A 15,022-nucleotide genomic window follows, 5' to 3' on the forward strand; every position below is an offset into this window, starting at 1 on the left:
TGTGAAACATCACAATAAAGTCCTATTTATATTCTGAGACATTATAAGGTCCTAAGATTATCATCACCATGATGCCCCATCAGGGCAGGGCTTTTTTTTTTTTTTTTCATTGCTGTATCCTCAGCTTCTAGAATAGTACTTGACACATAGTGGATATCCAATAGATATTTATTAAACAAATTAATGAACGTAGGGGAGTGGGAGGGATGGGCAAAATGGGTAAAGGGGAGTGGGAGGTATAGGCTTCCAGGTATGGAGTAAAGTCACAGGAATAAAAAGCACAGCATAGAGGGAAAAAAAGAAAAAAATTAATAAATATTTTCATACCTTCAAAGAAATCCAAATTTGGCCTGCGACATCAAGAATATCCACAAAGTATGATGTGCACCTGGTATTGTGAGGACTTGATATAATGAAAACTAACCACTTAATAATGGTGATCTGAATCAACACAAAGCCTTTCAGAAACTTAACTGTATTATGTCAATCAAATTTGTAACTCTCTAATAAAATGTAAATTCAGCTATTAATATAGCAATAGTGTGATTTTTTTTCTAAGAAAGACAAAGAGTGACTGTTATATTAGAAGAAAATCCTTTGTTTATAGGCAGAAAGATTTTTAAAATTCCTTGACTGTCTGAAAGGAGGAAGCATTGTGATATATCTGGAAAAGTCAGGGGAAAAAAAACCACAAAACATTAGCAAACCAAATCCAGAAGAATATATAAAAAATAATAAGATATAATAAAAATAAATAAAATGAATTTAAATTTTTTTAAAAAAATAATGTGTTATAACCAAATTGAATTTATACCAAGAATCCAAAGGTGGTTTAATATTAGAAAATTAACACAATTCATCACATTAATATATTAAAAAGAAAAATTATCATCTTGATACATGCATAAAAGTATATTATAATTCAACCATTCTTCATTAAAAATGAAACCTTTGAAACTTTACTAACCTGACACTGTGAACCTTAATGTCTAAATCCTGATCGTTTAAATATAAAAAGAGGCATTACATCTTCAAGTATGGATATGAAATTAGACACCAGAGAGGGAAAATTCTAAATTCCTAAGAAAATAAATCACTTAAGAGTCCATAAATCATTAAAAAATTTTTGTTAACTATGAAAGTCTCGAAGGGTCAGGAGATAACTTGTTCTTATCTATATGGCCACTATACTAAGAAAGATTCATAGAACTTTAGTAGTCACTAAGGAAAGATTCCTATGCAGAAAGGAAAAAAAAAAAACAGAATAGAAAATACAATAATTAGAAAGAAATATATATAAAACTGGAATTATCTGTAGGTGACATAGAAAATCCAATAGGATTAACAAATAATTAAAACTAGTAGGAAAGTTCTGCAAAGTTACCAGACACAAGGTCAATTTATAAAAATCAACAGCACTGGTCTCACATGTAAAGAGCTTAGGGGTCATCATCCCATCCTCACAAAAAGAAAAAAGCTAAATAACTGAAAATCAACATTTCTTTTTAGAGCCATCAGAAAAGTAAGGTCACACCGCAACTACTTTCCAGATAGTGTTAGGAAAACTAGCTCAATACATGGCATGTATAGGAACAGCTGCAAATGAATAACAAAAAGACAGGAAACCTCAATAGAAAAATAGGCAGAGGACATAAGTAAGCAAATCATTTAAAGAAAGTTCAATGACAAATAAGTGTAGCAATCAGAGAAATGCAGTAGAATCAGAGAAATACCAACTGTAACAATATTGAGAGACACCTTAACATCCATCAGATTAATAAATATTAAAAATCAGATAACACCAGTTGTAGGTAAGAAAGTAAGGAAATAAGATTTCTCATCCTCTACTGAAGGAGTGTAACTGAAGCAGTATTATGGAAAATAATCTGATGGTACTTAATGAATTCCATATACACATTATCCCATGTTCCAACAATCACACACCTGGGTATAAACATCAAAAAAACTAGCACACAAATCAAAAGGCAACTTACATGAGGATATTCACCACAGTATTATTTTGTGGTTACAGAAAGTTGAAAGTTACTTTAGGTGTCCATCCCTAGAAGAATAGATAAATACATGCAATGGATACAGAACCTGAAATACTATACTACACTTAGAAATAATATAGTAGATGCATACACAGTAACAAAATAGATCTTAAACATATAGTGTTGAGTGAAAAGAGTCAAAACAAAGTACGATCTATAAGACAATACCATTTTTATAAATTAACACAAAGATGTACACAAAAAATAACATTTTATTTTATCAGGATATATTATAAACACCTTAAGGCAAAAGGCTTTCAGGGTAAGAGAAATGGAATAGGGTTGTGGATAGTGAAATAAAAATAAGTAAAATGATACAATGGAGGAGCCATCCACCAATGATGATAGGGTATCCTCAATTAAGAAGAATTATTAATTGAATTCTATGCTTGAGTTCCAAATGAAATGAAGAAACTAATAATAATAAAAAAGTAAAGCTCATAATAATAACAAAAAAGAAACCCTATCAAAGCAACTCACCATATTAATGGATTAAAGGAAGAAAAATTCTGACTATCTCCATAGATGCAGAAAAGGCATTTGATATATTCCACCACCTCTTCATGATTTTTAAAAAAGAAAAACTCGGAGACTCGCAGACTGGTAGCGGTGGGGAAAGGACTTTAGTGCAGCCCCCAGACAGAATCCAGGAGCTGCGGGTACACCGTGGGAAGTGGGGCGGCTTTTAGAAGCACAAAGGGCAGAGACATGCTCCGGCCCTGGGATCGACCTCTGGGAGAATTGCTGGGGGCCTGCATTACTGTGGGAGGCTACGGTTTTTAGCAGCGCAGACAGAAACGGAGACTGTGTGTCCTGGAGAGCTCAGTGAAGAGCAGACTAAGAGTTCTCTGCTCTGGGTCAGAGGTTTGGGTGCAGTCCTTTCTGCTCTGATTCTTAGAAGAAACGCAGAAAGCTGCCAGAGAACAAAAGCTCAAAAAACCGGTTTCCACTGAGCCCACCCAGCCCCCCCACAGGGGGCACGACAACTCTGCCCAAGCAGGGTTGCATGAGTAACAGCACGGCAGGCCCCTCCCCCAGAAGACAAGCTGGAAGAACAAGAGGACAACAACCCTAGGGTCCCTATAAAGACAGGTGCATCTTGCTTGGGTTGTAGTTAATACTGTGGACTCTGTACATTCCCTCAACCACCCCTCAACCACCCCTCAACAGAATGACTAAGAGGAGGAACCCCCAACAAAGAAAAGAATCAGAGACTATGACCTCTGCCACAGACCTAATGGATATGGGTATAAGCAAGATGTCAGAGATAAACTTCAGAGTAGCCATCATGAAGTTGATATCAAGGCTTCAGAAAAATATTAGTGATAATATAAAATCTCTAAGGGCAAAAATGAGATCTAATCAGGCCAAACTTAAAAATGCTATGAATGAGATGAAGTTTAAACTGGATATCCTGACAGCCAGGGTAAATGGGGCAGAAGAATGAATTAGTGGGCTAGAAGATAAGATGATAGAAAAGAAGGAAGCTGAGGAGGCTTGGGATAAACAGCTAAAAGCCCAAGAGATCAGACTGAGAGAGATTAATGATGCCATGAAACGTTTCAATGTCAGAATTATTGGGATCCCTGAGTGGGTGGAGAGAGAGGACTAGAAGATATATTTGAGCAAATTGTAGCTGAGAAGTTCCCTAATCTGGGAAAGGAAACAAGCATTTATGTCCAAGAGGCAGAGAGGACCCCTCCCAAGATCCATGAGAACAGACCAATGCCCCGACATATAATAGTAAAACTTGCAAATCTTAGAACCAAGGAAGCAATCCTGAAAGCAGCTAGGGGGAAGAGATTTCTTACATACAGAGGGAGGAACATCAGAATAATGTCAGACCTGTCCACAGAGACCTGGCAAGCCAGAAAGGGCTGGCAAGACATATTCAGGGTACTAAATGAGAAGAACATGCAGCCAAGGATACTTTATCCACAAGGTTGTCATAAAGAATGGATGGAGAGATGAGGAGCTTCTAGGACCGGCAGAAACTGAAAGAATATGTGACCACCAAGCTGGTCCTGCAAGAAATATGAAGGGGGATTCTATAAAAGAAGAAAGACCCCAACAGTAATATAGACCAGAAATTTACAGAGACATTCTACAGAAACAGGGACTTCACAGGCAACATGATGGCACTAAAATCAGTCACTCTCAACGTGAACGCTCCCATGAAACAGCACAGGATTACAGACTGGATAAAAAGACATGACCCATCCATATGCTGTCCAAAAGAGACTCATTGGGAACCTAAAGATACATCCAGACTGAAAGTGAGGTGATGGAGGACCATTTTTCATGCCAAAAGACCTCAAGCTGGGGTAGCGACTCTCATCTCAGACAAATTAGATTTTAAGCTAAAGACTGTAGTAAAAGATGCAGAGGGACACTATATCATGCTTAAAGGGTCTATCCAACAAGAAGATCTAACAATTGTAAATATCTATGCCCCCAACCTGGGAGCAGCCAACCACATAAGCCAACTGTTAACCAAAAGAAAAAGAATCATATTGATAATAATACTTTAATAGGAGGAGACCTCAACACCCCACTCTCAGCAATAGACAGATCATCTAAGCAGAAGATCAACAAAGAAATAAGAGCTTTGAATGACACACTGGACCAGATGGACTTCAGAGATATATACAGAACATTCCACCCTAAAACAACAGAATAGTCATTCTTCTAGAATGCACACGAAACTTGCTCCAAAATAGACCACATACGGGGTCACAAATCAGGTCTCAACTGATACCAAAAGACTGAGATTATTCCCTGAATATTTTCAGACCACAATGCTTTGAAACTGGAACTCAATCACAAGAAAAACTTTGGAAGGAATTCAAACACTTGGAAGTTAAAAACCATCCTGCTAAAGAATGTTTGGGTCAACCAGGAAATTAAAGGAGAAGTTACACAATTCATGGAAACCAATGAGAACGAAAACACATCAGTCCATAACCTATGGGATACTGCAAAGGTGGTCCTAAGGGGGAAATACATAGTCATCCAAGCCTCTCTCAAAAAAATAGAAAAGTCCCAAATGAACAAGCTAGCCTTACACTTAAAGGAACTGGAGAAAGAACAGCAAATAAAACATAAACCAAGCAGGAGAAGAGAAATAATAAAGATTAGAGCAGAGACCAATGAAATAGAAATCAGAAAAACATTAGAGCAGATCAACAAAACTAGAAGCTGGTTCTTTGAAAGAATTAATAAGATTGATAAAGCTCTGGGCAGACTTATCCAAAAGAAAAGAGAAAGGACGCAAATTAATAAAATTATGAATGAAAGGGAAGAGATCATGACTAACACCAAGGAAATAGAAACAATTATTAGAAATTATTCTCAGCAACTATATGCCAATAAATTACGCAACCTGGAAGAAATGGATGCCATCCTAGAAACTTACAAACTACCATGACTGAAACAGGAAGAAATTCACAATCTGAATAGACCAAAAACCAGTAATGAAATTGAAGCAGTAATCAAAACCTCCCAAAAAACAAGTCCAGGGCTAGATGGATTCCCAGGGGAATTCTACCAAACATTTAAAGAAGATATAATACCTATTCTTCTGAAGCTGTTTCAAAAAATAGAAGGAAAATTTCCAAACTCGTTCTATGAGGCCAGCATTACCTTGATCCCAAAACCAGGCAAAGACCCCATCAAAAAGGAGAATTACAGACCAGTATCCCTGATGAACATGGATGCCAAAATACACAAGATCCTAGGCAATAGGATCCAAGAGTACATTAAAAGGATTATCCATCACGACCAGGTGAGATTTATTCCTGGGATGCAAGGGTGGTTCAACATTCACAAATCAATCAATATGATACACTACATTAATAAAAGAAAAGACAAGAACCATATGATCCTCTCAATTGATGCTGAAAAAGCATTTGACAAAATACAGCATACTTTCCTGATTAAAACTCTTCAGAGTTTAGGGATAGAGAGAACATTCCTCAATTTCATAAAAAACATCTATAAAAAGCTCACAGAGAATATCATTCTCAATGGGGAAAAGCTAAGAGCTTTTCCCAGGAACACGACAAGGATGCCCACTCTCGTCACTATTGTTCAACATAGTACTAGAAGTCCTAGCAACAGCAATCAGACAACAAAAAGAAATAAAAGGTATTCAAATTGGCAAAAAAGAAGTCAAACTCTCTCTCTTCACAGATGACATGATACTTTATGTGGAAAACCCAAGACTCCACCCCCAAATTACTAGAACTCATACAGCAATTCAGTAATGTGGCAGGATATAAAATCAATGCACAGAAATCAGTTACTTTTCTATACACTAACAATGTAACTGTAGTAAGAGAAATTAGGGAATCGATTCCACTTACAATAGCACCAAAAACCATAAGATACCTAGGAATAAACCTAACCAAAGAGGTAAAGGATCTATACTCTAGAAACTACAGAACACTTATGAAAGAAATTGAGGAAGACACAAAAAGATGGAAAAACATTCCATGCTCATGGATTGGAAGAATAAACATTGTTAAAATGTCTATGCTGCCCAGAGCAATCTACACTTTCAATGCCATCCCTATTAAAATACCATTGGCATTTTTCAAAGAGCTGGAACAAACAATCCTAAAATTTGTATGGAATCAGAAAAGACCCCCAATTGCCAAGGAAATGTTGAAAAAGAAAAACAAAGCTGGGGGCATCATGTTGCCTGATTTCATGCTATATTACAAAGCTGTGATCACCAAGACAGCATGGTTTTGGCACAAAAACAGACACATAGACCAGTGGAACAGAATAGAGTCACCAGAAATGGACCCTCAACTCTATGGTCAACCAATCTTTGAAAATCAGGAAAAAACATCCACTGGAAAAAAGACAGTCTCTTCAATAAATGGTGCTGGGAAAATTGGACAGCTATATACAGAAGAATGAAACTCGACCATTCTCTTATACTATACACAAAGATAAACTCAAAATGGATGAAAGACATCAATGTGAGACATGAATCCATCAAAATCCTAGAGGAGAACATAGGCAGTAACCTCTTTGACATCGCCCACAGCAAATTCTTTCATGACACATCTCCAAAGGCAAGGGAAACAAAAGCAAAAATGAACTTGTGGGACTTCATCAAGATAAAAAGCTGCATAGCAAAGGAAACAGTCAACAAAACTAAGAGGCAACCCACAGAATGGGAGAAGATATTTGCAAATGACATTACAGATAAAGGACTGGTATCCAAGATCTATAAAGAACTTCTCAAACTCAACACCCAAAAAACAAATAATCGAGTCAAAAAATGGGCAGAAGACATGAACAGACACTTCTCCAAAGAAGATATACAAATGGCTAATAGACACATGAAAAAATGTTCAACATCATTAGCCATCAGGGAAATTCAAATCAAAACCACACTGAGATACCACATTACACCAGTTAGAATGGCAAAAATTAACAAGGCAGGAAACAACAAATGTTGGCGAGGATGTGGAGAAAGGTGATCCCTCTTACACTGTTGGTGGGAATGGAAGGTGGTACAGCCACTTTGGAAAACAGCATGGAGGTTCGTCAAAAAGTTAAAAATAGAGCTACCCACTATGACCCAGCAATTGCACTACTGGGTATTTACCCCAAAGATACAAATGTAGTGAAAAGAAGGGTCACATGCACCCCAATGTTCATAGCAGCAATGTCCACAATAGCCAAACTGTGGAAGGAGCCAAGATGCCCTTCAATAGATGAATGGATAAAGAAGATGTGGTTCATATATACAATGGAATATTACTCAACCATCAGGAAAGATGGATATCCACCATTTGCATCGACATGGATGGAACTGGAGGGGATTATGCTAAGTGAAATAAGTCAAGCAGAGAAAGACAATTGTCATATGGTTTCACTCATATGTGGTACATAAGGAATAGCATGGAGAACATTAGGGGAAGGAAGGGAAAACTGAAGGGGGGGTGGAATCAGAGGGGGAGATGAACCATGACAGACTATGGACTCCAGGAAACAATCTGAGGGTTTCAGAGAGGAGAGGGGTAGGGAGAGGGGTAGCCTGCTGATGGATATTAAAGAGGGCATGTGTTGTAATGAGCACTAGGTGTTATATGCAAATAATGAATCATGGAACACTACATCAAAAACTAATGATGTACTGTATGGTGATTAAGATAACATAATAAAAAAAAAACATGAAGAACAAAGAACTGGTTTCTGAAAGGAACGTCAACAAGTATCTAGACAATTCTATACCAAGCATCATGATTTTTAGGAAACATAAGAAGCATTCCCATTAACATCAGGAATGTACGAAGACACCTGCTAGCATTGTTCCTAGTCAGTATTATGCTAGAGACACTAACCAATGTAAAAAGACAATATAATGATTACTATGAGTACCACAAGCAACAAAATTGTCATTATTGGAAAACCATAATCCTCTTCATAGAAAATCCTGAGAGATGCAACTAAAACTATATGAATATGAGAAGTCAATGTATGAAATTCAATAATGTTCCTATCTTAAGCAAATAAATTAGAAATAGTAATTTTTAAATTCTCATTCACAATATGAACAAAACTATAAAATACCTAAGGAAAAAAATCTAACCAAAAATGCAGAAGCCTGTTTCGTAGAAAACTATAAAACTTTACTAAAGAAAATTTTTAAAGATCTGAATAAATGAAGAAACACATCACATCCATGTATGAATATATTCACTATTAAGAGTTTAGTTCTGGGGCGCCTGGGTGGCTCAGTTGGTTAAGCGACTGCCTTCGGCTCAGGTCATGATCCTGGAGTCCCGGGATCGAGTCCCGCATCGGGCTCCCTGCTCGGCAGGGAGTCTGCTTCTCCCTCTGACCCTCCTCCCTCTCATGCTCTCTGTCTCTCATTCTCTCTGTCTCAAATAAATAAATAAAATCTTTAAAAAAAAAAAAAAAAAAAAAGAGTTTAGTTCTGGGCACCTGGGTGGCTCAAGTTGGTTGAGCATCTGCCTTTGGCTCAGGACATGATCCCAGGGTCCTGGGATCAAGCCCCGCATCGGGCTCCCTGCTCAGCAGGGAGCCTGCTTCTCCCTCTTCTTCTGCCTGCCACTCCCCCTGCTTGTGCTCTCTCTCTCTGACAAATAAATAAATAAAATGTTAAAAAAAAAAAAGTTTAGTTCTTTGAATTTTGATTACATATAAATTTAAGATAGCTTAATGAAAAAAACAACTTAAAGGCACCAAAGTTTATGATATTAGGAAGCAGATATTTTCAGGCTCAAAAAAAGGGGGTCAGGGAAAATATCAACAATTCAACAACAACAAAGTATGGGCAAAGGATATGAACAGTCAATTCATAGAGAAGGCAAATTAAAAGGCCAACCACCTTAAGAAAAGAGTGTGAATCCGGAAAGTAATTAGAGAAGTACAGATTTTTAAAAAAAACAATACTATTTCCACCCAATAATAATTTTTGATGAAAATGGGAGGAAATAAAGACTTTCTGCTGACAGCAATCTGGCTGTATTTGGTAAAGTAAAAAAAATATGTACACACTTACAGGAGATACCCTAAAGAAACTCTTACATTTGTGTTCCAGGATACATGAAGACATTCACTACAGCATGGTTTTTAACAGTGAAAACAGGAAACAATCTAAGTGTCCAGCGGTGGAGACTAGACAATTAAAATGTCGTGTATTAATGAGATGGGCCTATATAACAGCTAAAAAAAATATCTATTTCCAATCTATATTTAAGAGATTTCAAATATATATTAAGGAAAGTTACAAATGATAGGTACAATATGGTATCGTGTACATAAATTAAAACCACACAACATATACTATATTTGTTGGTAAGCATAGATAAGTAAAAGTATTTTAAAAATTGTTTAGGCAGAAGATACATTGAACTCTTCATAGAGGAAGCTTCAGCAGAATTAGAAAGGTGAACTGAACTGGGGGTGTTGGTTTAGTTCCCTAAGGCTTAAGCTTAAACAGTTACAATTTAGAAACCCTTTTAAGAAAAATCTAAGATATGATAAAAAAAATTACAAAGTTTAATTCTATATCAGAGGAATAAAAGTATTGTTATACTGTTCTTTGTATTTTCCTGAATTTTAAAATTTTCTTAAAGTGTAAAAGAAAAATCTATTTCATTCCAGTCCCATGAAATAAATTTATGAATATTTTTAAAATATAAAGTTGAATTAAGGACAGTAGTTTGTGTGCCCACATACCTTGATCCAGCTCTGGATATGAGGACATACCATACAGTAAAAATGAGGGAAACAGTCTACAACATAACTCTAACCAAGATTAGTGTATACTTTCTTTGGTAGGCAATAGAAACTGCAGATGCTTGAGCAAGTTATGATATGGTTTGAGCTGTACTTTTAGGAGTATTCATCTTTCAAACTTGTGTAAAGGAGACTGAAATGGAAAGATGATTTGGTAGGCTATTAATGAGAAATCTAAGGAGTAATAAATTAGTATTAACAAATGGTAAGTAGTAATAAACATGGATAAAAAATAGTGAATCTCATTTCTCTCTCTACCTCTTTTATTATCATACCCAACCACTAAATGTACTTGAAAAATGTTGACTAACTACAAGATATACATCTTTTTTAAAAAAGATTTAGTCATATACTTGAGAAAGAGAGCACACACATGAGGGGGGGTAGGAACAGAGGGAGAGGGAGAGAGAGACTCCCCATTAAGCATGGAGCCCAACGCAGGACTTGATCCCACAACCCTGAGATCATGACCTGAACTGAAACCAAGAATCAGCTGGCTGACTGAGGCACCCAGCACCCCTACAAAATATACAATCTTAATTCTTACTCCTCAATGGAAATTATTCTCAATAATTTTGAAAGTTAAATAATTAATCTTTCTATGTAAATTATTAATAAATTTTAAGTCATTCGGGTATTACTTTGATATTGCTATTTTACTAGACATTGCTACATTCATCTACATTGACCAAAATATGAGGGATTTTTTTTACTCATAGTATCCACAAAATTAATATCTATTATTCTCAGATTGAGACATTTATACCAAAAGTAATAAAAATTATAATTTATTTAACTATAACTTATTACACGGCAAATAGTAGGAGCTTTCATATACTTTCCTATTTAAACTTTACTTTAGCACTGTAGGGCAGGCATTATATTATATCCCCACTTAACTGATAGGGGAACTAAGGTTCAAAGATATGAAATAATCTGCCCAAGACCAGACTAAAACTAAATGTTAATACTGAGATGCAAACCAAGGTCTGTCTAATTCCAAATCTATGCTCTTTCCACTCTGTAATCTCTTTCTAATCCTAATCTCTTCCACTAAACAACATCATTTATTTATGTCACATAAACTAAATTTTGAGTTCTAAGTGGCAATGAATGTTGGCAAGTACCTATTGTTAAAATATCTTTATTTCTATAAACACTTATTTTTATAAACAAGTAATGATGATATATTATGCCATTCTTAGAGTTTTTAAGAACAGCTACTTAACCTCTTCAAACTCAAGTTCTTGAAATGGCATTGATAATACTTTTTATATCACAGGATTGGTTTTATTAACTGAGATACTTTTAGTTACTGACCTAATTTGTTAATTAATTGAGATTAAATGAGATAAAACATATAAGCATTTATCAAAGCATCTGGCATGTAGTTAGTGCTAGATAAATATTATAAAAATAACTTATCTTATTATTATATTTTATAAATATTTTATTACTGATAGAGTTCAATCCTTAGATAAAGAACCCAAAATCTCTATAACCTTCTACAGCATAGGAGAATTACATTCTTGGTACTCAATATACAACCATGGAGCATTAACAATCTCAATTTCAAAGGTATCTACAAAAACATTCTCTCTCTTCATTAAATTAAAAACATGGGAATCATCTAACAGCTCAACTGAACATTGGAAGCATACATAGTACTTTAATTTTATAGCAATTAATTTTTTAGGCTAGTCTGACATCTAGTGGAATGATTGTAGCCATCCAAAAGATTTAAAATATATAACTTGAAAAAAAAAACTAATAATATTCTATTAAAGACCAATATGTGATGTAAATATTTCAAATAAAAAAGGAAGGGGCGCCTGGGTGGCTCAGTCGTTAAGCATCCGCCTTCGGCTCAGGTCATGATCTCAGGGTCCTGGGATCGAGCCCTGCATTGGGCTCCCTGCTCCACGGGAAGCTGCTTCTCCCTCTCCCACTCTGCCTGCTTGTGTTCCCTCTCTCGCTGTGTCTCTCTCTGTCAAATAAATAAATAAAATCTTCAAAAAAAAAAAAAAAGGAAAATCAACTTGAGCATTGCCTTATTGTCAGGCACTGTACTAAATGCTGTCTGGTATCTTACCTCATTCATTTGTTCAAAATAAGTATTTAGTGCCTGCTATATGCTAAGCGCTTACTATACAGAATTTTTTAAAAATTGAAACGATCCTTGTCCTTTTGGAGTCCACAGACTAGTAAGGAATAAGCTATTAAATCATTATATAAATTATTAAAATCATAAATTGTGTTTAGAGCAATGAAGGACTTTAGAAGAGAATCCTTAACTTAGTAGGAAGTTTAGGAAAGGCCTCCTTTGAGGAAGTGATATGTAAGCCAACTTCTAAAGTAGCAATGGGGATTTAAGACAGAAAGAATAGCATGTGTCAAGGTCCTGAGGTAGGAAAATATTTGCTGCCAAAAGAATTGAAAGAAGGGCAGTGTGACTATAGTTGTAAGGGAAACACACAGTACCAGATCAACTTAGAAAGGTCTACGGAGGCCAAATCAAGCAGGCCTTGTGAAAGAGTAGGCCTGGTTAAGGATTCATGATTTATCATTTTATCATATATAATGGAAGCCATCTGAAGTATTTAAGCAGGGAGAAATATGTGATAAGCAATAAGGTTTTTAAAAACACACTGGCGGGGGCGCCTGGGTGGCTCAGTTGGTTAAGCGACTGCCTTCGGCTCAGGTCATGATCCTGGAGTCCCTGGATCAAGTCCCGCATCGGGCTCCCTGCTCAGCAGGGAGTCTGCTTCTCCCTCTGACCCTCCCCCCTCTCATGTGCTCTCTCTCATTCTCTCTCTCTCAAATAAATAAATAACATCTTAAAAAAAAAAAAAAAAAACACTGGCGGAATGCCTGGGTGCTCAGCCAGTTAAGTGTCTGCCTTCAGCTCAGGTCATGATCTCAGGGACCTGGGATCGAGCCCTGCATCAAGCTCCATGCTCAGCAGGGAGTCTGCTTTTCCCTCTCCCTCTTCCTCACCACCCCCACTTGTGCTCTCTCTTGCTCTCTCTCAAAAATAAATAAATAAAATCTTTAAAAAAAACACACACACAAAACACTCTGGCTCCAATGGGGAAATGAAATGGAAGGAGATGAATGTGAATGTAGGAAGAACAATTAGAACCAATTGGGAGAGAATTTCAATAGTCCAAATGATAGATGATTTGGGCTCAGTCTACAGTGGTTGCTATCAAGATGTATTTTGAAAGTAGATTCAGATCTGGGTGATGAATTGGAAACTGGAAAGGAGCTAGGGTTGAGGAACAAGAAATCACTTAAAACACTCCATATTTTCATCTGGAACAACTGAGGTGAGAAAGAGTGAAGAAAGAACAGATTTGAGAGTAAGACCAAGGCTTTATTACCAAAGAATAACTCAGAGACATTTGTCTGCAAACAAAATCTTTCACATAGAGGAAGACAGTCATTTGATTGTTGTCAAGGAAAAACAAAGAACTGTATTTATGAGGAAAAAACAAAACAAAACAAAACTCAGACAGTTTAGGAAGACCAAGTCTTGTTTGCACATCTTTAGAGGTAAACTAATTAGCTAGCAGCAAGAGGTCAGTCTAGGCAGTCTGTGCTTGTGAACACTATCCAAGGGTAACACAGAAAAGAGTTTCAGTTGTGTTCGATTTCCCCCAAACCCTGGGAGTTTGCTGTGGAGCACACATGGCAGGCTGTCCGAGGATAATGTCTACTAAGGCCCTTGCATTTGCCTTAGATGAGCTAGGCCTGCATCACTTCCCCCCATCAGTATTTCTCAACTCCCTCCTTTTGGTCAAAACAAACTCCCAAAGATGCACATTTCACCAAGAGGGTTTCAGTTCCCTTTTTGACTTAATATTATCAGCTGTATGTCAACTCAAGATACTGGATGTGAAACGACATTTTAGATTTCCAGATTTGATACTATTGATCTGGCTGACTAGATAAGCCAGGAAAAAAAAAATCATGTAGAATCTGTAGGACAGGTTACAGATTTTCTTCTTTATTCTGAGAATATTAAGAAACCACTGAAGAGAAAAGCTCGATTAGACCTGAATTTTTAAAAATAGAAAATTTTATGATACTTCTAAGAAACTTGGAAAGTTGCTCACTGACTGGGTATTTGCTAATTTTTTTTTTTTTAAATCACTCGCAACAATTTACTTACCTGACATTTACTGAGGACTTACTCTATGCTCAGCCAGGCCCTATTCTGAAACATAGAGGGAACTTAGACTAGAAAGTGTTAAAATGTGAGTGGCTAAGAAGGGCTACTTAATATTTTTAAAATAAATTTCTACCTACACATTCTTTTTTTAAATTTTATTATGTTATGTTAATCACCATACATTACATCATTAGTTTTTGATGTAATGTTCCATGATTCATTGTTTGCATATAACACCCAGTGCTCCATTCAATATGTGCCCTCTTTAATACCCATCACCAGGCTAACCCATCCCCCCACTCCCCTCCCCTGGGTATTTGCTAATATTAAGGAATTACAGTTAGTTTTGTTTTAGGTACACTAATGGTTTCATGGTTATGTTTTACCAAAAAAAAAAAAAGAGTGATTATCTTTTAAAGATTTACATGTTGAAATATTAATGGATGAAATGAAAATAAAATTGGGAGTCATCTCTGTATAGATTGATGTATATGAATGGAGGCAATTA

Source organism: Neomonachus schauinslandi, chromosome 4 (genome assembly GCF_002201575.2).
Source record: "Neomonachus schauinslandi chromosome 4, ASM220157v2, whole genome shotgun sequence".
Lineage (NCBI taxonomy): Eukaryota > Metazoa > Chordata > Mammalia > Carnivora > Phocidae > Neomonachus > Neomonachus schauinslandi.